General features: G+C 43.4%; 2 protein-coding genes across 2 annotated transcripts in view; one reads left to right on the plus strand and one right to left on the minus strand.

Moving 5' to 3' along the window:
- Window positions 1-8,483, plus strand: part of tmlhe (trimethyllysine hydroxylase, epsilon) — a 76,666-nt gene extending 68,183 nt beyond the window's left edge. Inside the window, exon 8 of the transcript XR_014570234.1 lies at window positions 8,424-8,483. The gene's annotated coding sequence lies outside the window, so the exon portion shown is untranslated. The remainder of the gene's footprint in view (window positions 1-8,423) is intronic.
- The window catches only part of gabrb4 (gamma-aminobutyric acid type A receptor subunit beta4), a gene marked incomplete at both ends in the record, with an annotated part of 72,671 nt that overhangs the window by 35,786 nt on the left and 10,666 nt on the right, over window positions 1-26,219 (minus strand). The window lies entirely within an intron of this gene.

Consider the following 26,219-nt stretch of genomic DNA (forward strand, 5'->3'; position numbering starts at 1 on the left):
GTAGGCTACCAACTTGCCAATGACTTCCAATGTCTAATGGCATTGTTCATTATCACTTACTGGTCTTGCATTCTGTTCTCATACTTGTTCCTTGTTGAATACTCCAACTTGCAGTCAAAGTGCTTTAACCCACCAGGCGATCTCCACATGCCGTGACTGTCGGAACAAATTGCTCGGAGAGTGAATGAGTTTGCACTTCAGTTGCTGACTTGGATCGAACCCAACTGGTCTCCTAAAAACTCTCACCGCTCACTGTGGCAATACTGGCAGGAATAATCTCTGATTTAAATTGTTCCCAATGAAGTGTTACTTTAAAACCTTGTGTTATGGACTGTCCAATTAGTTTACGTTTTGAACATGAAACAACTTTCGAAGCTGGAAACAAGAAAATTAGAACTCATGTCTATGACGTTCATCCTAAATGTCTCTACAGTCTACTCTACAGTATATGTCAGAGTAGAATTGAATTAGCTGTGCTCTATTCTGTTTATCTGTGCATTGGTATGTCATCACACATTGGGTTCTTGGCAATGGGAAACAGGAGTTGGTAGTGTTTACACAAGCACAAACTGCCATTGTTATTTAATTAAAACACATTGACTGCCACAATTGTTTCAGTCTGCCATGGGTATTTTAAAGTGAGGTGCCTTATTCAAGGGTACAATATAGCTGCAAGCAGCGACAACAGGGGCCAAGCAATAAGAAAAAAAGTGATGCACACAATAAGCCATAGAAACATACACTGAAGTTTAGAGAATGAAGACCATACAAATAACAAATGGGCATTTTAAATGGCTGACCCTAACCTTAACCTCAGTAAAACTATACCTAAACCCTCCCTAACCTTGACCTCAGTAACTATGTTAAACCTAACCTTAACCCAAAAATCCCCCCAAAAGTATATTATACAGAGAAGGTGGGGTCCTGAGAGGATTCCCACCCTGGAGAATAGACTTAAAGGACAACTTTAGTTTTTTTCAACCAAGGTTCATGTTTTAGGTTGTTATTAGAGAAAGTAAAAGATGAGTCTTAATTTTTTTTTCATTTGCTGCTTTCTTTCGTTTTAGGGATTTTAGCTATTTTTGACAGGGGGGCGGGGGCATTCGAGCATGGGGCTAAATATGTATTGTTTTACAACATTTTATGGTGATTTATTTTTGTATTATTTACTATAGTCCTAATAAACCCCAGGTAATTACATCTGGCCACAGAAGATCACAGGATCTACTGAATTGTCAGGTAGCCTACTGGGGGAAGGCTGCCTTATACTGTGTGTATAGGCTGAATATGTCAGTTTGTCACATTCAATAGATCCCGTGATCTTTTGTGATCAGATGTAATTTCTTGGGGTTTATTAGGACTATGTAAATAATAAAAAAATTAATCGCCATAATATTTTGTAAAAAAATACATATTTAGCCCCATGCTCGAATGCCCCCGCCCCCCTGTCAAAAACTGCTAAAATCCCCAAAACAAAAGAAAGCAGCAAATGAAAGAAAATTAACACTCACCTTTTAGTTTCTCTAATAACAACCTAAAACATGAACCTTGGTTGAAAAAAACTAAAGTTGTCCTTTAAGTCGGGAGCCCAAGCACGGCAATGGAATTTTCTTTCCATGTGCAACAGAGGAGCGCCTGGCAGGGCATTAGAGAGAACTCGCTAACGCTCTGGACCAGGGCTAGGAGGGTGTCACTCGTCCCATCTGGTACCCAGGAAGGGTGACCCTTCTGATGTGTTGAGCAGCCGAGCAACAGTCCTCTCTCAGCACTGGAAATGCGCCTCGCTTATTGTGCGTAAGACAATTGGAGTTTCAGCGCTATGTGGCATGACCCTCGAGTCTACCATACTGTAAAAATATTTATTTGGGGTTTTATTATTGATAGGACAGTAGGCTGACCGGAAATGGGCAGAGAGAGACACGCAGCAAAGGCCGTCGGGATCGGGACTCGAATCCACAACACGCTGTCAGGCTACATTGTAGCCTAGGTACGCCAGCGGTCCTGGCCAGCTTGATAATTTTGATTGCATTCCGTGTGTGCGCATAGTAAGGAAAGAGCTGCACTGTCACTCACTGCACTGGATTCGAGACCAACTTAGGGCTGATCCAAAGGCTTTTGACTTTTCTCACTCTACCTACTCTACTGTAGCAACGTGCAAGCAATGTGCCAGACCACATCTCATTTTAAGACCCACAGCGCCGCCCATCAGTGCACATAATGAGCAAAATGATTTGGTCATTATACTGTACGATGTGGGCACTGGGCGTGAAAATGACAACTCCATTGGTTGTAAATTAGCACAGACACTTGCGCTGCACTTAGCACCGTCTAGCGCCGGGTTGGAGATAGGGCGGGCCCTGAGGATTTTACAGTGTCTAGCGCCGGGTTGGAGATAGGGCGGGCCCTGAGGATTTTACAGTGTCGATTGACAAGGTTTAGAACCAATGAAGTATCAAATGTCACTCAACCAGACAGGCCAGTCAAAAGTTCTTCCATCTCCTCTGGAGACAAACGGCACAAGGTGTGAAACCTTTAACCTTGTGACGGACGTTGTTTGTCATGGTACACTCTTTAGCTGCTCTGACTGCCCAGTTTACAAATAGCTTTTTCTGGTGCAAAGAATGGAAATGAGACATAATCTTTTTATTTTCGTCAAGCAACACTGTTGCTTACTACTAGCAGTAAGTTATTGTGTGAGGAAAAGTCAAACCCATGACCACTGTGTATAAATGAATACCATTTCCTCTCAGACCACTGCTGCTCAGTCTCAGTACACTGCTGCTAACGGCCCACTCAAAAATATCTAATAATTACAATGTTTCTCCAAATACTGGTACTAAAATATTAACTAGCATAACGCTTGACTGAAAGGCCCCATCTATACTAGCATCTATTTTTTGTACTCCCCAACCCCCCTCTACACTAAATGCCCTGCAGCTTTGTCATATTTCCTGACCCATCTTTTTTTTTTTTAAAGAAAGAAAAAAAATGGGGCCATTTTCCATTGCACTTTGTGAAGGCAACCAGTAACAGTTCTCCCCTGAGATGTCAAAGTACATTCGTTCACAAGATGAAAACAGAAAGCCCCGAAAAATCTCTTTCTCTCCCTCGCCTTCTCTCTCTATCTCTTTCCCTCAATGCATATTTTGACCCTTAAGTGAAATAGAAGGATCCACTCTGTAGAAAAATAGAAATACTACCACCAGTCGCACTTAACAACCGGAAAGGAAAGAACAGCTCTCCAACAAACAAACTCTTTATCTTTTCAGATAAAATATATTTCCACCAATTGCCAGTCCATTCTAAACAAAAGTAGTTTTTTTTGTTTGTTTTTTAATTCAACAATCAATTTAGTGTACAAACTAGCAGCTAAATATTCTGCTCTGTAACATTCATTGTCATACCACAGGTCAGTCGCTCAGTAAGTAAGAATATTATGCTCTGTAACATTCATTGTCATACCACAGGTCAGTCGGTCAGTAAGTAAGTCGGATGGTCCATATTTTTGTTTACCCGCTTCCCCTTTTCATTTGTTTTGTTTTGGTTAACTCTTTCTTACAGTATGTACTGCTGTATATATTATGTATTTCTAGTCTACATATATAACTGGAAAAGAAAAACTGCCTCAGTATCAAGTGCTTTTTGGCCTCAGGGTGGTGCTAGAGGACAGTCCATCGTGTCACCAAAATCTGTGGGACCATCCTCTGGGGAGCAGGAAGTTAGCAGTAGTTTTAATAGAAGAAGGGTAGACCCTATTTACATTTCTTATTGAGCCTTAAATGTTCCATACCTTTTTAAGGACCAAAATATGAACTGAGCTAGAGAACCTTTTCCAGCTCGATGTGGCACTAAAACCTTTTTTTTCCATTCCATATAAAGCCTTTTTTGCGTGCGAGTGTACAGTGTGATTACCATATCAGTGTATCAACACTTTTCACTGCTGTTCTAATAAGCTCCTCGTAAGCCACTGAATGTTGTGACCTGCTGCTGTTTGCCAAGATCATACGCTGACTTAATCTCCCAGAGTATCGACAACCGTCAATTGAGTCTGATATTGACACGTTAGACGCTGATGTCAAGTCAACGTCAAGTTAAGCTGCATTTGCGTATTGTAGCTCATTTCATACAAGAACGTCAATAGGTGTGTATGCGTGCGTGCGTGCGTGCGTATGTTCAGTTCAGTTCAGTGTGTGTACCTGACACCCCAGCCCGGACGGCCTTGAGATGCCACCATCATTCTTTTGTATTTATTTTCATCTCTTCGTGTGGACTTTGGAGGAAATCTGGATGCCATATGGTGTGGCTAACATATTCGGTTGCATGGAGTCGAAACAAATAAGTGGATTGCACAGGACTGCATCTCTGCATTTTCAAGCAATAGTCAGATAAAAGAACAGGAAGAAGAGGTGGCCATGGAAACTTCACTGTAAACCGAGTCGAGGCCATTTGGTTCCATTTGTACATTCCGAGTTACAGATCCGTAAGGATCCATTTGGTTTGTAACCCATCAATCATTTAGCTAGGGACCACCTGGGAGAATGCATTTGGTTCCATTTGTACACTAGCTGACCAGAAAGAATGTGATGAATCACATGCACGTGTACTTTATAGCGTATTGGGCTATACATATTACTTAGACTATAGCATGTCCACCAGAGGGCAATGTAATGTCCATCCTCCCTGTAATCTTCAGTGAAAACAATTTTTTTGTTATTGTTGTTAAATATTAATCTACAGTTTTAGATGTCTTAAGTCTAGTTTAGTCGGCCGGCTGAATGTTCAGTATTTTCTGAAATCACACCACAGTGTGCATCCTGTACTGTATGTCTGAAGGCCTATTCAGTGTACAATTGTTTTGTTTGTGCTGACACAGGTCCAGGAGCCAAACTAAATGAATTGTGTATAAGCCATACTTCCTGTGTCTGATGCAGGAAGAAGAACCCATGGAATGTTGCTAGTGTATTTGTATCACTACTGGAGAGCAGTGTTGCCTTGGTAGATACAGTACTACCGCATAACACACCAACACCAATAAGCATTTCAAATTAGAAGATGGGGTCCCTCCATACACCGGTAGGATGTAGGTTACATGTCTCTGTGTGTCTCTGTGTGTGTGTGTGTGTGTGTGTGTGTGTGTGTGTGTGTGTGTGTGTGTGTGTGTGTGTGTGTGTGTGTGTGTGTGTGCGTGTGTGTGAGGGTGTGTGTGTGTGTGTGTGTGTGTGTGATAATCTGATAATCAGAGTTATCAGTGTGTGTGCGCACGCACGCACGCTGATAACTCTGATAATCAACTCATTGCTTAGCAACAGTGGGCTCCATAGCAACGGTGGAGCATTCACACTACAATGTAGCAGGAGAAGCACGATGATGCAGCCAGTCTGCTGTCACTACTCAATGGCTGCTGCTCACATCAAACCCACACACCACTCTGTTCAATGCTGCTGCTCACATCAAACCAACACACCACTCTGTTCAATGCTGCTGCTCACATCAAACCAACACACCACACTGTTCAATGCTGCTGCTCACATCAAACCAACACACCACTCTGTTCAATGCTGCTGCTCACATCAAACCAACACACCACTCTGTTCAATGCTGCTGCTCACATCAAACCCACACACCACTCTGTTCAATGCTGCTGCTCACATCAAACCCACACACCACTCTGTTCAATGCTGCTGCTCACATCAACCAACACACCACTCTGTTCAATGCTGCTGCTCACATCAAACCAACACACCACTCTGTTCAATGCTGCTGCTCACATCAACCAACACACCACACTGTTCAATGCTGCTGCTCACATCAGACCAACACACCACTCTGTTCAATGCTGCTGCTCACATCAAACCAACACACCACTCTGTTCAATGCTGCTGCTCACATCAAACCAACACACCACTCTGTTCAATGCTGCTGCTCACATCAAACCAACACACCACTCTGTTCAATGCTGCTGCTACTAGAAGTCTCCACCAGTATGTTTGGACAAAATGTGTAGGAGGAAATCTTAGCCAATGGGGATGGAATATGCCTGGGGAAGCGGACAGATCACATGACTATAGAGATAGTGTATACCTTTTTGCGTGATGTATGGATAAATTGTATAGGAGTAATCTACAGAAATGTGTTTTGCAAAAGTCGGCCTCATTGTGGCGCTCATTGTGACACGTCACACCTATTCTGTCACGCATCATGATACACTTCATATATGGCCATCTCCATATATGAAGATCATGACACTGACCTCATCAAACCCTGCATAGCCATACAGTACATGGAGAAGGCTGGATCATCACCTAGATCTGCATATATGGAGCCGGCCAGCAACTCTATACAACAGACCTCAAACCCTTAGATCTCCATGAGCTGACCTGTTCTAACATTCCATCCTACCCCACCCGTCCTTCCTCTTCAATGTCTCCCTTTTGACTGATACCTGTCCATTCAAACTCTAGACACGCCCGCCCCAAAGTAATTAGTGCAGCTGCGCCCAGCAGCCGGCAAAAAGTAGACTCAACAGGCCCTAAAAGTAAGGCCCGGGCCTACCTGGGCCTAACTGGGCTAGCCCCAGGCCCTACCTGGGCCTAACTGGACTAGCCCCAGGCCCCGCCTGGCCTTACTAATTGGCACACATTTTTCACCCTACCCGGCCCGAAAACATCAATGAAAAAAATGATCCATATATGGGCATTCCCAGACCTGTAAAGGGCAAGGTCGCTTCTCGCCCTCAGGGCGCCTTACTGCTAATATAAACTAATAATAATGACAACTAGAAATGCACTCTGTCGAGGTGCCAACTTGCGCCTTGCACACAGGCCATACATGGCATGTATGTAGGCCATTATTTACATGGCCTACATACATGGCCTTATACCAACCTTGAAACGTACTTTAGTTACGTCACCATCAACAGCCAATTCTTATCCCGACATACATACAGATTTTACAAAGAAGCCCCCCTTTTAAATACATACATACATACATACATACATACAGACCCACTTTTAGGCCAGTGCAACAGAGCATGCTTTTGCCTTTTTTTTAAAACCCTACCCATTTTAACCACATACATACATACATACATACATACATACATACATACCCACATACCCAGCCGATCACCAAACGTTAGTTATATGTCATTAAGAATGGTAGCCCCCTATTGGCCGGTGGACAACACCGACATACCCAGCCGATTACAGTACTTGAACGCTCTGCTTGCGCAAGTAATAATACAACTTTGAATGAACCAATCTAGTTAATACTATAGTACTATAATACAAAATGACCTGTAGTTTGGTAGTGTTGCATTCAAACGGTGGGTCTAATGAAAAGGGACACAAGAACAAGACCTTTTTATTGCACTTTCTTCATCTTATTATGAGAATATGCACCCAATGCCTTTGACATAGTTATAAAGGGGGAGAGGGCTGGTTGGATATGGCTCTCATTATTCAAACTTGGACATTGTAAGTGAAATATGCTGGCTGACACACACCCACATCAGGAGTGCCATATCCATGGCAACGGTTTAGGCTCAGGATACTTGGGAATGTACTCGACAGGATATTTTGTTAGTGCCTGCATAAAACTATGTGAAAACACTGCGCTCAGAGCAAACCTCCACCACAGGCCAAAGACTCTAATACTTAATTTATACTCTCGCGGGACGGTGTCACACGCATATGGCGTGAGATTGTAGACTGGCGATTACAAAATATAAAATCTCAAAGTTATCAGAACACAGACATCTTGTTTAATGGTTAACATGTTTACCCAGCAGTCAGAAACAGAACTTTCATTTCATTTGGAGCAAAGACAAGTGTTCACAGTTTGCTCCAAAAAACTATTACAATCAAGACAAGAGTTCATACTGTAGTTGCACATACTGTAGTTTCAATAGATGTTTACACTGAATAAAGGTGCAGGATTGACACAATGTCCTGCCAAGACTTACCCTATCTTTCATAGTGGGAGTGACATCTCCTACCCAGGAAACAAATCAATTATGTGGGGAAAAACATTAAATGGTAAATCAATAAAAACAAACTTTAGGATGTAGTTTGTTGGTGTAGATTTACACAGTTAAGAAGATACGGTGGCACACAGCTTAGCATAAATAGTGGTGAAATATAGTGGCCCTTAAGGACATCATGGATTATAGATTTGTCTAAATTTGTGGCCAAGTGTTGGGGGCCTCAAACTGATTCTGTACAAACAGTACCAAGTGTGTTTTTCGAGCATAATAAGCTAGGCCAGTACAGTATTGTATGCCTTGAGGTGTGTATGATTTATGAGGAAAATGTAGTGACAATCACATAGTCTCTTATTTTTGTTTATAGTCCAATTAACAACTCTTTTTTTTTTTTTTTTATTATTATCCCACGATTTTGTAACCCAGTTTTCTTTTCACCCAGTGCCAATTATCTAATGTAATCCTGGGCGCTACACTTCCTTTGCCAACCTGGGGGGGCAGCGGACTGACATCATGCCTCCTTCTATGCATGAGGAGTCCAAGCTGCTTCTTTTCACCTGACAGAGGGGAATTTCCCCGGCCGGACGTAGCGCGTGGAAGGGACACGTTATTCCGACCAGTTCCTTTCCCCTCCATCAGGCACCCCGGCTGGCCAGGGGGAGGTAGTAAAATTAACAACTCTTAACCATGAGTGTAGTGAGAGTGTGCCAGTGTTGGCCTCACACTAAACGGAAAGGATAGGGAACGGAAAGGATGACCTATTACATCCGCCCCTAACAACAATTGAAGACACTGCTCTGAAGGAGGTCAGTGGCTTTAAATACCTGGGCGCATGGGTCAACTCCACAGAGAAGGACCTCCAAGTGAGGAGAGCGCCTGCATGCAGAGCTCTTAATCACATGACCAGTGTGTGTGTAATCCAACCTCCCCCGACACATCAAGATCTGTTTCTTTTCTGCGACTGTGGAGTCTGTTTTCCTTTCCCTGGATGGGTGCTATACCAGAATGCTATCTGTGGTGCTGAACATCAGAATAGGAAGGGTATTACACACAACTGTGTCTGTACAGTAGAAAAATGTATTAAGTTGACAACGTTTCAATCCTAGTGGGTGTTCATCAGGTCTGATAGAGACCGAGACCCAGACCTACTGCACATACATGTATAAACAGAGCTTACCTTTAAACGCATTTTAAATCTGAAAAGGATTTGTCTCAAAAAACTTTATACCCTGATATGACATGTACGATGCAATACATCATAGCTCTGTATACACAATACTTGTATATACTTTCCCCATTTTCAACAGTTTTTTGTTATATTTTGACACTTGCTGTGGCAATGTAAATGTATGTTTTCTCATGCCAAAAAGCTCAATTGAATATAATTGATACAAGTGATTAAAAAAATAATCTACTGGAGGAGCCAGTACAGGAGGATAGTACAGTAAGACACATTGTGCAGACTTCATTTTATAATGTAAGTATATTTTAGTTTAGCACCTGTGCTGTGCTTCCATTTGGACTCTGTTTCTGGTGCTGAACATCAAACAAGGTGAACGCATTACGAACAATCGTCCGTACGGGGCACTACCAAGTTTATCAGAGAAGATAGCAGATACTGTGGGAACCTACTCCTACCTAATATAAAGAAAGATGCTGGTGCAGAAAGCACAAACGAGCTGGCCAGAAGAATTGAGATGACTGTAGACCCCAATGGAGTAGAGGGCTCGTCTGAGGGCAACGTAGAGAGAATAGTGTCATCATATGAAAGAAAATTATACAATGTATTGTGGTAAATAATCCTTTGTACTCATTTATGTGACAAAATTGTTACCAAGACGCTGCTATTCATCACACCTTCATGGTCCAATGCTTTAGTTTAATCCATTTTGTTTTTTAAATATGTAAAGCTCACTTCATGTAGAGGATATGCCCTTTTACTTTTATTTACGTTATGGTGATATAATCTGATGTACAGTATACAAATCCATAATGGAATGAAGTAGAATTGTAGAATGTACTGTATCGCTGCCATGATTCTTTTCATAATTGATTAATCTGCAGATTATTTGTTTAAATATGATTATTTTAGAATAGAATACCGGTAGAATAGAATTACACAGAGAAAAACAGACATTTTACCCAATAACTACTTTTCATTCCATATGGAGCAAAGTTTTCACATTTTGGTCAAAAACACTCAGGATTATGAACAAGCCAAGACGTCATGGTTTTAGATGTTTACACTGATTTAAGTTGTAGGATTCACAAGATCACAGACTTCCTCTATCTTTCATGATATGGGAGTGACATCTCATTCCCGGCAAACTTCAGAGAATGTGGATTGATGTTGATTTTGTCATTTGACATTTGTTTTAAGCCCTATATCTATATCAGTTGTGGCCAATCTACTCTCGTTCTGAGCATGTACCGTACATCTGATCTTCTATCTAGATATATTTTTTTGCCTAAAGTGAAGTGCCCAATATAGGGATACCAGGTCAAAAGTGGCACACAGCTTAGCAGGGGCAAAATATATATATAGTGGTGAAAGGGTAAGTTAAATTCAAAGAGCCCCAGGGACATCATCCTCGGGCCCTTAAGGACATCATGGATTATAGATTAGTCTAATGCCTTATATTGGGAACCCAGTGTGAAGCTCTAACTGCTCTTCTCTGTTTTACATTCACCAGGCCTACGCTCATCAACACATTTGGGAATAAAACGTATATTGCACTGTTTCTTTTTAATTCCTCCTTTCTATACACACTGCAGTATATTCCCTCAGTGTGTTTTTGGAACGGGCATAATAAACTATAGGACAGCACAGTATGCTGGAGTATACTGTATGATTTGCCCACATCCACACCCAGCTACATTTTCCTGATTTTACATTTTACAGCATCAATGCTTTCTACTGTGTGTGTGTGTGTGTGTGTGTGTGTGTGTGTGTGTGTGTGTGTGTGTGTGTGTGTGTGTGTGTGTGTGTGTGTGTGTGTGTGTGTGTGTGTGTGTGTATATATAATTTTTATTATTATTTTAAAGATTTGTTTTGTGGCTTTTATGCACTTATTTATAGGATAGTAGTCTGACAGGAGATTGGAGATGGGGATTGACAAGATTGATTAGCAAAGGTTATCGCTGAGATCGGGATTCAAATCCGTGACACGCGGTCAGGCTGTATACGCAGCCTAGGTGCCAGTGGCCCATGCTGCTATTTGAATGGCTGAATATAATAATAATAGATTGGCTGAGATTTCTTTACCACTGCACCGTAGTTCAAGCTGATCACAAAGTAAAACTGACCAAAGCACATTTTGAATATCACAACCACCAGTCATTTTAAATTACAAAGCATGTTGATAACTGTCCCTTGTCAACCTGGCTATTGGGTTGCCTGTAATGTTATTGTGAAGATTATACCGCTTATGCCGCTTACAACATACTTTTGTGTAAGATACTTGCTAATTGCTGCCAAGCGTCAGCTCCGTCTTGTTCATTGAACAGTTCCGCCATGGTTGGAGGCAGCCTTGCTGACACACACACACACACACACACACACACACACACACACACACACACACACACACACACACACACACACACACACACACACACACACACACACTCACTCACACTCTCTCTGCTGCTCTCTTGACATAGTAAACACTGACAATTACGTTCACCCACTACATGTATATCCGATACTCTCTCGACCTTACTCTCGACTCAACCCAACCTCCCTCATCAGACAATACAAAAATAGTTTTTATGAAGCGTTGTGTTGATAGAATAACAGAACTAATGTAGAACTGAGTGAACTTCATCATAGATCGTTCTCTCAGAAACTTGCAAAATCAGCCAAGTCGTTTTTGAGATATCCTGTTTGGCACCAAGTGTTGGATGGACAGACAGAACAAATGAAAATACCATCCTGAGAACCCTGCCACAAGCAGGGCTAAAAATAACAACAAAGATCTAGACAGACAAAATACATGGATGAAATAAGGAAGAGAAACAAATTCAAGTAGAGTGAAGGCAGATAATTCAATCAAGGGGGAGTGAATTCAATTTCAATTCAATGCTTACCGTATGGTCATGTACAAGAAATTATTCCAGTTGATGAATTACTGAACGCTACTGTTTCTAAATTCTATGGTAAAATCCATAGTGATTTTACTATAGATAATTGTCTCCACCAGGCCGACGGCATGTTTTTCACTCCGTCCGTGTGTGTCCGTCCGTCCGTGTGTCCGTCTGTCTGTTACCAGCTAATCTCCGGCACCGTTAACCCGGTCGATACCAAACTTTGCACACACACTCCCTAGATGCCAACAATGAACCTCTGCCCCAGATTTTCCAGAATGGCCTGTTATAACGCCACCAGGACTTTTGTAAAACACATTTTTTTGTTATTACTCCTCCAGATTTTGTCCAACAATCCCGCAAATCGTTACACAGCATCTCTATAGTCATGTGCTCAAGACCGATCTGTCCGATATTTCATATTCCATCCTAATTGGCTAACATTAGCTTTCAAAGTTTGCAGGATTGGCCCGTTTTTAACAAAAAGCCTCAAATCATGAACGCAGCATGCAATTTACGTGAAATCTTTCACGCACTTTCCCACTAGGCTGAGGAATATATCCCACCCTTTTCACATTGGCCTGTTATAGCGCCACCAACAGGGGGATTTTTGACATTTTTGGAACAAAATGCCTCAAATCATCCAATTGCCATCAAAGGCGTAAGAGTCAGACTAAGAACAAATGGCACCCTTTTCACATTGGTCTATTATAGCGCCACCAGGAGGCCACAACCTGACCTAGCCTGGTGGAGACCTGTGCCCAGAGGGGCACTTTTTCTAGTTTTACCTTGAGATAGTAAAAGTAAATTTATTGTAAATAAAGTCCTACTGCATACCTACAGTAGTAGGCTAGGACAGAACAGCCAGTGATAAAGAGAGAGAATAGATATAGAAAAGGAAATGGTCCCCAGACACTCTTTACTTAGGGTCTGGGGACCTGCAGGGGTCCTTGGGGGGTGTCTCCAGATAAATGATTGATACCAAATGGGCCGTTATGTGTCTGTAACTCAGAGTGTACAAATGGACCACGCAAGAGTCTATTGTTCCATGTATACACGCTCAGAGGATTTTACAGTGGAGATTAGGTCGCAGAGATAAAAACAACAAAAAATTGCGGTCCTTAAAATTAGAACGTTTGAGAATCACTGCTCTATACACAGCAAACGTTTTATTTCAGCTCTGACCTATAATTGTCAATTTTTACACTAAAACTAACACAATTTATTTTATTTTATTCATAGTTTTAATGCTGTGTTTATACGTACATGGGGCCTTTGGCATGGAATAATGAGATGGGCTTTTAAACATGCTTCCTGGCAGTGAGGCTGCCAACATCTATCTCTGGATGCCGTAAATGACATACTGTAGCTTTGCCTGTTTATCTATGTGAAACAATTGGATAGCCACATCCCGCCATTGGACATCCCCTCCACGGCCTCTCAAGGACACACCCCGCCCCCCATCAATCACTTGGAAGGTTCAAAAAGTGAGTCATTGGGGACCTTAGAGTCGAGAAAAGAAGCAAAGAAAATGCTCTGCATGCAAGATGCCTTCTCCAGTGTCTGACCTTAGGGTTTTCTTGTACCTTGCAGACCACTGTGATACGTTCTGGTGCAATTCTATCAGCATTTTCTTTTTTCTCTCTACCGCCTTCATTTCAAAGTTGCTGAAAACAACACATTGAATTCTGAAGATGAAGTATTTCCTTTTCCACAGCGTGCTATCTCTCTCCACCCCATCCCACTTCCCTGCCCGAGCGTATATACACTATAATGTATGTACACACCTCATTTGACTCAAACAGAAAATCTAAGAAAAGGCAAAAGGGGAGGGGAGAAGTGAAAAGCGCCCACCTCGAGCACTTTTCCCCCCTGCATTCCCTCTGCAATAAATCATTGGCTGTTCTCTCTCTTCATCAGGCTAGAGATCACTTGTACATGCCTCAACATCCATCCTGCCATTGTGACAACAGATTCCTGTTTTGCGCTGAATAGGCATTACTCGCTGTGTGTATGTGTGTGTGTGAGGGGGGTCTGGTTGAATTACGGCGAAATGTGTTATCAGCCCTCATGCAAAGCAGACCACTGGCATGTGCTGAAGACATATGCCAAAGGCGTTGACTGATCTCCAGATAACCGTTGTCATGAATCATTGCTGGTGTCCAGCATGCTTTAATCAATGTGTACCAAGGATGTACTCAGTATGGGGATTGAGTACAATTGACGTATGTCATTCTTTCTTTTTTATTTGATTGATTATCTCAAAAACTATTGTTTAAAAGTTACACAGTATGACTTTAAGTCAGAGGGGGGTTGGGATTAGTATGCGTGCGTGCGTGCGTGCGTGCGTGCGTGCGTGCGTGCGTGCGTGCGTGCGTGCGTGCATGCGTGCGTGCGTGCGTCCATCCGTCCGTTACCAGCTAATCTCCGGCCCCATCCATGCCAAACTGTGCACACACACTCCCTGGATGCCGACGACAAACCTCTGCCCCAAATATTCCACAACAGCCTGTTATAACGCCACCATGAGACCGATAACACGGATCTGCACCATTTCCCTTATTCCATCCTGATGGCTAAGATTGGCTTCCAAAGCTCGTATGATTGGTCCATTTCGAACAAATCACAAACGCATGAAGTATGCAATTTCTGTGAAATTATACACGCACATTTCCACTAGGCAGAGTACTACATGCCACTTAATTTTTGCCAAATCAGCCTCACGGTGGCGCTATAGTAGGCCAATTCATGTTTTACCTATAACTGCAACAATCTATCAATCATCTATTTATGAAGATGGGCGAACTTCATTGGAGCCACTATAGGCAAAATGGTACACAAAGCCTACAAATGATCTCCTAAATAAAGTAGGCGTGGTTTGCTTCTCCCCGACCCCCCACCACTCTCCCAGGCTGACAACAACACTGACAACGTGTGGATGTGGATGAGCATTGAGAGCATATGGCAAATGTCATGATTGCCATTCCCCAAATCAGCCCCCTTCAACCAAGAGTCTAAGACAGTTATGGAAAATTATATTATTAAGCATTGGAACACACATTTTATTTCACTTTTAATATGTTATAATATTCACATATTGTCATCTTAAATATGGGGCCAGAGCCCCCTATGTGTTGTCCGTCAAATTGCAGTTGGACAGAGAGAGGCTTCCGGACTCATCTCAAATCTCACGATAGTTTATTGCTGGGATAAAGAAATGTCGATAACAAAGTAGATTTTCTCCTGATTTGTCTCGCTAAAAGAAGCCATTATACTATGAATATCTTGTAAATATTGTGTGCCTTGTGATGATTGGGTCCAGTATTTAGTTCAGTGACCATGGAGTTAAGGAATGGTTCATAAGCTGTGTTCACGTTCACTCTCCCATTGGAAATGAATAGTCTCCAACATTCTTCCCGTCTCCTAATAATGTTACCGCCCACCTCACGCAGATACAGAAAGTAATGCAATGTTGGCCCCCTCTTGCTATTGGCCTCTTGGAATCTATGTAGAACTTTTTATGCACACTCCCTAGAGACTATGGCAAAACATTTTCCCTGCATTTTCCACATCTTCCAGTTATAGCACCACGATGAGGCCGATTTCTGCGAAAAACATTTGTTTATATCCGTCCCACAGATTTCATCCAAATCTCACGCAAATCGGCAAATTGGATTTCTCAGATTCTACACCGATTGGCTAAGATTGCCTTCCAAAGTTTTCAGGAGTGGCCCGTTTTGTACAAAGTGCAGTGCAGTGAAACTGTGCACGGCACACACATTCCCACTAGGCTGAGGAAGCAATGCCACTTGGCATTTTTAAAATCAGCCTCATGGTGGCGCTATAAACGTCTTTACATGCACCGATCTGCATAAAACTTTGTATGCACAAAACAAAACGTTGTATACATACTCCCTACAGCCCAATTCTACCAATTCTACCTATTCGAGCGCCACCAGGAGGCCCATTTTTGTGCAACACTCTTTTTTTTATATTAGATTTTATCCAAATATCAATCCCGGTGGAGACCTGTGCCCCGAGGGGCACTTCTTCTAGTTTCCCCTCTTACACCAAAATGTACAAAAGAAATGTACGTTGGCAAATAGGCACAATTGTCTGTGGCATTTTATACACTACAAAATGGAATATGAAAAAGTCTGAATGATATCACCTTGCAGGGGACAGCGCTACAACTCACTCTCCTGTTTGGTACGTATGATGAGTGTCTATTCCACACACATTGTGATCTCGCTGCATTTCATGGCTCCTACTGTATCTACAGCTTTGCCATTACGAATGAGATCAAGTAGCAGCTGGGACTCATCGGGGCTCAATGGGGAAAAGAGATCAGTTAAAGAATATAAAAATAAACATACACTGCAGTGGTGCACGGCGGACAGGTTGCCGGTAACCATACTCAGAGGCGCGAACTGCCACTGAGCCGAGTCATGCTGGTAAACCGAGCGTGCAGCTTCCAGACCAGGTGGGAACAGTTACGGCTGAATACCGCGCACAACGAGAGGTGGCTCTGAAATCTCAGCTTCATTCTGACCTGGGAAAGAGGATGTTTATAGTTTTCTGTGGCACTTTTAGCTTTTTGTTTTTCAGTTGAAATTTAAAGTATGACATTTTTGTTGAGCAACACTTCTCTCACGTCTGTGAGAAAGCTACGCTGTGAAGGATGTGGCCCTGTATAAAAGGAGTGACAGCAAATGGGAATGAGTGTCGCATCATTGCTTTTTCCTCCGTGGCAAAACGGAGAAAATGTGTTCCGTGGTAATTGGTTATTCTAAGCGTAGAACAAAAAATATCAATGAAGAAGATGGGATAATGTTACAATATTTCCTGCTTTTGTCATCGGTCTCGGAACATGGTGACTTAATTGTTCCATGTGTTCATTTGGTAAACACCCTCCAAACATTATGCCATAAACCTCCACTGATGCTTTGCAAAGTACCGTACAAGATCGTTTACCCGGCTGTGAGCAGACATGCTCCCTCTATGGGAAATGTTAACACAAGGGAGAAACTGTACATGTGCGTACTGTATGCATGGAAAACCCCAAGTGACAATTTAACTCTGATAGTGTAAAAAATTGACCTGTAAATTACGGGTTTTGGAGTGTGACACAAATTGTGTAATCTATATTAACCCATTCTGAACGGGCACCCATTTTGGTGTCGGCATCATGTCATGCTTTAGCTATTTAAAAATAGCAGTTCTACAAGCTCATATCGCGCCACCGAGTGGCGCGATACGAGCTTGTAGGTCTGCTATTTTTTGAAAAATCGAAGAGCGACTGACATTTTTTAGAATCTGATCTCAGGTCAGAATGGGTTCATCACACCAGTGTGTGTCCGGCGGAAACCTCGTATGAATCTGATCTCGGGTCAGAATGGGTTAAAACAAAAAGCCTATAAACCAAGGCATCGAGGGTCCTCCTGTCCTGTGAGCCCTTTCCCTCTTTTCTCGTACTATTCTTCACACGTGACTGAACATCTTTACAGGATATTTTACACAGTGCTGAATTCTGAGTGTTTATTTAACTCTGAGAGTGTACAAATGTAATAAAATATTTGGTTACATTTGTACATTATCCGCTTTAAATTAGCAGTAGTGGTATTGAATAAGGCAGAGCAACCATGCAGCACATAATGCTTAAGATAACAACTTGGGTACCTCACGTTTTTAAGTGTACCAGCTGTGATTATTCATATAATCATCAATATCAAGTTTAGTGTTTTTGTAGCAAATATGATCCATGGAGCTTAAATACTAACATACAGTTTGGTCGAAGCCTTGAAATACAACACCCCTAAATATCCGTAGGGTATTATTATTGGTAAAATCCTCTGTGTTGATATAATTCTGAGATTGTAGAAATGGATACATTTTTACACTCTCCCAGTAACACTGAGGATTTTACTGTATACATACTGTATAGTTGTTTGCATACAAGCCCCCCAGGAACAACAAAAGCACCTGGCTTTTGCAAGATTTATAAGCTGCGTTCTTCTATCAATGACTTCCAAACATGAATTAATGTGTCCCTTGAGAGGAGCTGACCTGCATCTCACTGCGCTTTCCAACTTGGCCATTCAAGCGAAGTGGTCGAAAGTGATTAGTCAACATTTCTGCCCATACGGTACGGTAAGAACATTCTTGCTCAACCCCCCCGGTGAAAACAGCCCAACTCAGTTCTCCTAAGGGACCTGCGATTGTGTGTGAATAAAGTAGCTGCCAAGCATATTTTCAGTATATCAGTGTTTGCATCTCGTGCTCTGTCCTCAACAGAGTGTTAGTGGCAAATGTGGGTCAGGCTTTTTTTATCTTCTTCTTTCTTTAATTGTTCTAAATTATTTTCACAGATCAGTTTTTTGTCTACATAAATCAAATCAATAGAATGTGTCCCATTTAGTTGTTGTTAGGGTACTGTAAACTGTCTACATAAATCAAATCAATAGAATGTGTCCCATTTAGTTGTTGTTAGGGTACTGTATTTGCCAAGTACATTTTTGCCTCTGCCTCTGCAGAGGCACATTACCACAATTATTTTGAGCAAAACATTTGAGACTTTGGTCATTTTGTGCAAACCACAACAGAAAATGGGGGATAGCCTAAAAGCCTAATTATACTTTGTTGTACTTATAAATGAACAGTGTGCACAGTTCAGTGAGGGAGCTCTAGCTGGCAGCCCATTGGTCGGTTTCAGCTCCACGCTCCCATTTTCAACGTCACTAAGGGGATGTCCCATTCAAGGCAGGAGGTCTGACTGTCCTCTTCCCTGCTGTTCATTTTCCAGGTTGTATCATGCCGCTGCATCCAATACTACCCTGCTTAGTGCTTACCCTCCACCACCTGTATGGATCTACCGCTATAGAGGCCCTCACTTCTAGTAGCCTGACAGAGTCAGAACAATATTTACTTGAAGTGAATGGCTGCTGTCTGAAGCTGGAGACAGAGACAGTATAGATGGCCCGGTCCGGCCTAGCACCCATTTTTTGGTGTTGGCATCATGTTATGCTTTAGCTATTGAAAAATAGCAGATCTACAAGCTCATATCGCGCCACCGAGTGGCGCGATACGAGCTTGTAGGTCTGCTATTTTTTGAAAAATCAAAGAATGACTGACATTTTTTTAATCTGATCTCAGGTCAGAATGGGTTAATCAGACCAGTGTGTGTCCAGTGGAAACCTCGTATGAATCTGATCTCAGGTCAGAATGGGTTAAAAAAAAAGAGAGAGACAGTAGAGATGCGCGGATGCCGGATGGGTTACCCTAATCCGTGTGTACACGTACATTAACCAGCCGTCATCCAACCTCATTCATTATATCATCCTATTAATAGATCCGCACCGACCGTACCGCAGGGATGCACATGGGATTCTATGGATACATATGTACGCACCGTGCAGAAACAGATCACTTCACCTTTGACCTTTGTCAATGACCGTCTTGGAATATTAAATCTCCTCAGCACCTCTCCAGTCAGTTTTACTTCCTACAGTATAATTACCAACATCACAGTCACTGTCCTATAGCCTGTTGGTTTTCATAGCCAAAATGAATGTTTCAATTTGGATAATGGTACAGTACATTAAAGGAGCATTCGGTGATTTGGAAACCCCCCCGGTAACAAGATGTGCACATGCACGCACTACAGTGGGGGGACACGCGACAGGCCAACAGCACACACAGCAAGGCCCGCCTTGATTGGCGGAAGGCCCCTCTCTATCCTGATTGGATGAAGGCTGGGCCACCTAGCCAAAAACGAAACCTAATGTCTTTTGACCCCCAGGGGTTAACTGGGGACAGGGAGGAACTCCTTATATGGTCAGCACACTAATGATCTTTTTTCGCTCCCAAAAACAATTTAGAGTCTGTGACACATCTAGGGGCCACAATCTGCATTCAAAGATGTTCCTAGCTTTGTCATTGGTCGAAGAAAAGAAAAAAGTCAAAATGATTAACCACTCAGGAAGGAGACAGGCAAATCGACCAATGACGAAGCTTCTAGGAAAATATTTGAATACAGATTGCGGCCCCTAGATGTGTCACAGAGACTAAATCTCTTGGGGGAGTGTTTTACCCATTGCTGCTGTCTGAATACCAAAAAGGTCATATAGCAGCTTTAAATACCATGAGAGCTTAACATTTGCAACTTTGCATGAAAAATTCTCTTAGGCTATTTGTAAGAATTTGTCTGTGGTCTCACTGGAATCAATGTAGGCATATCACTAAAAGTTGGCATCCGTGGATTGTTATGTCTGCTTGTCCTTAGATTGTTGTTTTGCCCCTGTTTGTCTCTGTGTCTGAGTGAGCAGTTAATCTCTCAAACCATTGGACAACTTTTTGTGGATGCAAAATCGACACTTCACCACCAATGAACTACAGTTATGCACAGAATCTATTGGCTTCTGAAGTTAGTTGGGGTGGGGCTACATTGAATCAACCCCCTCTATTAGACTGAAACTCCAAATGCATTTTCACCCATAGGGGCTTCTACAAATCTCATAGAATCATTATTTGATTGCCTGATGGCTGCAACCCACGACTTACACAGCCTTGAGTATACAGGCAAAGCCTAGCATAGATACGCTTTGTGGAGCGCCCCTTTCTAATCTATTAATGTACCTACAGTGCTGTTGACATCTAACCAATTTAGACCCAGAGTAGCATTACTGAGCCTCTAGGACCAGAACTGAAAACAAGTGAGTCTTTATGTACAGTAAACATTTTGTTCACAACTACAAGCTGTACCTAAAGTCACAGACACAAAATGTGCTTACCTCAGTCATTTGGAAAAGTAATTTATCAACTACATTAAACAATGCAGGGGCAGTCCCCCTGGTGACCGCTGTGGTCAGCGGTAGTGCATGTATGAACACAAATGACCTGTGCACAGCATCATTTTCTGTTAAGCAGCTTTATGAGACAGTTTCCAATTGCAGCTGTATTTGATTCTGCAATATGCAGTGTACTTGTTCAGCTGATCAAAATATAGTGATGAAATAATCAATTAAGAGGTTCAGTTAGCATTTTGACATATTTTGTTTTGCGCATCGGGTTAGCAGCTCAGCAATAAGGACACGTTTACACTGCAACGATCAGAACAGAAAATAGCGAAGTGCCGTTGCGTCCTCATTTTTTATTTTGCGTTTACACTGAGACGCAACAGTGATTAAAAATGCTGTAGTGTGCATGCCAAGTGGCTATAGGTGACCGCATATTTCCAGGACTTATCAATTCAATCCAAGGGAGCCTTATTGGCATGAGGAAACAAAGGTTTACATTGCCTCTGATTGGCCAACCGAAGGTCCCGTTCTGTTACGCACACGGAAGCTTCGCAAGCTTCCACGTTGCTTCGCAAGGAATCTCGGGAAAGCTTGCCTCCATGTTGCCTTCAAGAGAGATACACGCCCCAGAGCCGAAGGAGGTGTCTACCTTTTTATGTCTATGGTCATGGATGCGTAGAACTACTCCCATCCTACTTCCTATCACATGGCTGTTTATATCCGCACGTGGCGTGAGCCAACATGAGCCACGAGCCGTTTCCCCCATATTGCATGTTTACACAGAGACGCGAGGTGGAGCGTTTTCAAAGATTTCCTCTCTAGAAGGGGGTTTCACTTTCTTGTGGTTTCAACCCCCGAAAACACTGTTGCCGTCTAAACGGAATTTTGACGTTTTCTGTATAGACCGGGTCCTAATAAGACACATTCACAGTACGTGTGAAATGTTACCCGCTGTGCTTTGTTAATGGAGGAAGCTGAGATCATAAAACCCATTTCAGTGATGATGACAGCTACAGTTAACATGCGTCCTACAGAAGGACGAATCTGTGATGGAGGTGACAGCTAAGCTGAGCTCTCTCATCTCTTTTGTTACTTGACTGCAATTTTGCCTTTGTTTCAACTACTTCCATATGAAGCCATTACATCAAATTCACTCTAATATGACCTTACCCTAAAGGAAACATCACGTCTACCTTTCTCCTTACCGTAGCTCTGCTGTTCCTTTACATAGGCTTATCTCTTTCACAATCACTCTTAAGATCACAGGAATATTGTCCTAGATTCTCTGAACCCTTGTACTCCTTGCTTTTGGTTGCTTGTTGTAGGAATTGAGGCTCATTGTAAGGTTGAAGTTTTGCATGTATGGTACCCTGTATAACGGTGTCAGCTAAATGTCTAAATTGTAAATGTAATTAATTATGCTCGGTAGAACGCTGGGAAACGCTGCATGCTTGTGGCCCATGATTCCAGCTTCCCGTGCACAAATCAATAACGGTGCCAGACACGGAGGCTGTGGCAGATTCATCTCCTCCTCCCCTCTTCGCCTGGCCAGCAGTCCAGACGCAGCCCACCATGGCTTGAGACCTCCAGCACCAATAATAAACAGTCAGTCGGGAGACAAACAAATTATCTAACGCAAGGTCTCAAGCAGAAGCATATTGTGCTGTACACAAAATGTATCTTTCAACAGACATCTATTAACGTTTACAATCAACAATCACAAATACTTTGTTGCTAGTTACGGGGTTCATGCTAAGGACGAGCTTGCCAGAAAAAGGGCAACTATATTCATAATATAATTGGGGGAGAAACAATAAATCAATCAAGCTTCATAAATGTTATACCGGACAAATTGGTTCACAGATGTACCATGGAACTATTTCTAATATAACATATAACAACTCAAAATGTGAATGTTCTTCTTATTTCCATATTATAAAATGACATGTTTGTGGATCATGATGCACCTCCCCATATATTCCCTGCCCATTTCTGTCAAACGAAAATTTCCGCCATTTAGCCTTTTCTTCACAACACACTTTTTGCTGCTACTCCCAGACATCACAAACATCGGTACACAGTTAGGCATTAAAATATGCAGATACACAAAACTTATGTGTAGGGTTGTCCCGAACCGATCACATGACATTTTGCACTCACATACCCACTGACTAGGCAGAGAAACAAACTTAATATTGTTTGTAAATCAGCCTCATGGTGGCGCTATAAGAGGCCGATTTGTGTTTTACCTATAATTGCACTGATCTGCATGAATGTTTATTTTTTCCACTGAGCAAGTAGCCTTTATACACCAGCTGCTGCCCTAATGTTCTAGGGCTCTAAAATTCTGTTTTTTTTTAATAAATATAAGGTGCATTGGGAAAGGAACCTTCACAACCCATAGAGCCAGGAGAAACCTTTTGAGTGGCGCCAGCGCCTCCTATGCCCAGCTTTTTGTGTTTGTGTGTACCCCATAGCCATGCTTTGATTGGCGGTGCACAGAATGTGAGGATACATATAGACCGATTCACAGAGGGGTGCCCTGGGTGCGGCCATTACTGAGGGGTAATCCATGGAGCAGGTGCTCCGTAGGCCAGGTGTAGCTAATCAGTGCTGCTGCACTCAATGGTACACCTCAGTAATGGCCGCACCCAGGAAACCCTCTGTGAATCGGTCTATAGTGAGGACAGAAAAGTGAGGACACCAAAAGTGACTGGCCGGAATGTGATGTATGATGATACATGTGATAAGACCGTCCCTCATGAAATGTAGACGACAAGATCGATACCGTAGTCATACTGACGGCCTTGCCTGATTGGCTGCCACACACACTGCCTAAGCCAATGGGAGTGTAGTGTACAGTAGTATGATTGCCTGTCTTGTAAGCTATGCCACACGCACCACAAAAGGGCTGATTTCCGCACTCCGCACCGCAGTGAGCAAGCTGTACGACCACAGTGGCAGCCTGGAAACGACATGAGCTGGTAATGTTATGAGCTGGACAGCAGGAAAGCGACAACAAAACGCAGTCATTGAACCACGCACAGAACGTCGGAAACGAACGCAAACAACGGCCGCGAGGTTGTGACACAGAAACATACACGTTACTAAAATAATAACAATACTAATATGGGGGGGGGGGGGGGGGGGGGCACAACACAACACAACACAACAGAGACAGCGCTTCTTTCACCTAACAAATATTACTATGTAATCATTTCTTGTTTTTACTAAACGGTGAGCAGGACACCACAACCTACCGGTATATGCATTGGTAAAGCATTATGTTTGTTGATGCTGATCCTCTCTGTGAAAGAGGGTGGGTGATAAATCCAATCACTGTCTATAACCAGTCCTTCTCACCCACAGGCATATATAGGCCATTCAGCATGCATTTCCATGTCAACTGGATGTCTATAGTCCTACCTTGTTTCTCAACCAAGCAGCACTCAATGACATCACAAGTCACGATATTGAAGAATCTAGATTGTACAGTATTCTTGGGCCACAATAGTCACTATTGTACAGTATAGTGTTGGTTGGAGTGCCCATGTCTAGATCTACCACACACAAAGCTACTGTTTTAATGCAATTACATCCATTATCGAGCACTGGTCACTGCCACTTAATAATCACTACAATAATTACTCTAAACATAATATACAGTTTAGTCACTGGTAAATATAGGATCATGTCAAATATAGTCAGGTAAAAAGCAAAATATGCTGTTATGCTTTAACTGAGGTGCCACTGTTTCTAACCATAGCTATCCATTTCTGTGGTACTTTGCTTAATCAAATTCAACAGTCCACAAGGGTGATTTGAATTCTTATAGTACATGCTCTCTCTCTCTCTCTCTCTCTCTCTCTCTCTCTCTCTCTCCCCCTCTCGTAGTTCAACACATCCAAGGGCTATTTGTTAAGACGTTAAAGCTAAAGCCAATAATCCACACAAACAGGGAGCAAAAAGGGGAAGACACGGGAAGACTCCCCATTAGCAACATAGGCTAATGGGGAGTCTTTCTTTAATCTAATTTAAACCATGCTAAAGTGGCTTGCCAATTGCCAAAAGTTTAAGCTGTTTACTCAACGAAAACATACCAATACGAATATAGAACGAACAATCACAATACTGATGTTAGGCTGGTTGGGTATACAGTATGTGACTGAAGATGTGCTAAAGGCGGCCAATCAGGGTCCGCTGACCATCTGAGTTCCAGTTTGGCTCAGAGATCAATGGTGAGGAGGAGAGGGGCTGTGGTGAGGAGGAGAGGGGCTGTGGTGAGGAGGAGAGGGGCTGTGGTGAGGAGGAGAGGGGCTGTGGTGAGGAGGAGAGGGGCTGTGGTGAGGAGGAGAGGGGCTGTGGTGAGGAGAGGGGCTGTGGTGAGGAGGAGAGGGGCTGTGGTGAGGAGGAGAGGGGCTGTGGTGAGGAGGAGAGGGGCTGTGGTGAGGAGATGGGCTGTGGTGAGGAGGAGAGGGGCTGTAGTGAGGAGAGGGGCTGTGGTGAGGAGGAGAGGGGCTGTGGGTGAGGAGGAGAGGGGCTGTGGTGAGGAGGAGAGGGGCTGTGGTGAGGAGGAGAGGGGCTGTGGGTGAGGAGGAGAGGGGCTGTGGTGAGGAGGAGAGGGGCTGTGGTGAGGAGGAGAGGGGCTGTGGTGAGGAGGAGAGGGGCTGTGGTGAGGAGGAGAGGGGCTGTGGTGAGGAGGAGAGGGGCTGTGGGTGAGGAGGAGAGGGGCTGTGGTGAGGAGATGGGCTGTGGTGAGGAGGAGAGGGGCTGTGGTGAGGAGGAGAGGGGCTGTGGTGAGGAGGAGAGGGGCTGTGGTGAGGAGGAGAGGGGCTGTGGTGAGGAGGAGAGGGGTGAGGAGAGGGGCTGTGGTGAGGAGAGGGGCTGTGGTGAGGAGGAGAGGGGCTGTGGTGAGGAGAGGGGCTGTGGGTGAGGAGGAGAGGGGCTGTGGGTGAGGAGAGGGGCTGTGGTGAGGAGGAGAGGGGCTGTGGGTGAGGAGAGGGGCTGTGGTGAGGAGGAGAGGGGCTGTGGTGAGGAGAGGGGCTGTGGGTGAGGAGAGGGGCTGTGGGTGAGGAGGAGAGGGGCTGTGGTGAGGAGGAGAGGGGCTGTGGTGAGGAGGAGAGGGGCTGTGGTGAGGAGAGGGGCTGTGGGTGAGGAGGAGAGGGGCTGTGGTGAGGAGAGGGGCTGTGGGTGAGGAGGAGAGGGGCTGTGGTCTGAATGGGTGAGGAGGAGAGGGGCTGTGGGTGAGGAGGAGAGGGTCTGTGGTCTGAATGGGTGAGGAGGAGAGGGGCTGTGGTCTGAATGGGTGAAGAGGAGAGGGGCTGTGGTGAGGGGGAGAGGGGCTGTGGTCTGAATGG

The sequence above is a fragment of the Protomyctophum parallelum genome (assembly GCF_964188405.1).
Source record: "Protomyctophum parallelum genome assembly, chromosome: 1".
In the NCBI taxonomy this organism is placed as follows: domain Eukaryota; kingdom Metazoa; phylum Chordata; class Actinopteri; order Myctophiformes; family Myctophidae; genus Protomyctophum; species Protomyctophum parallelum.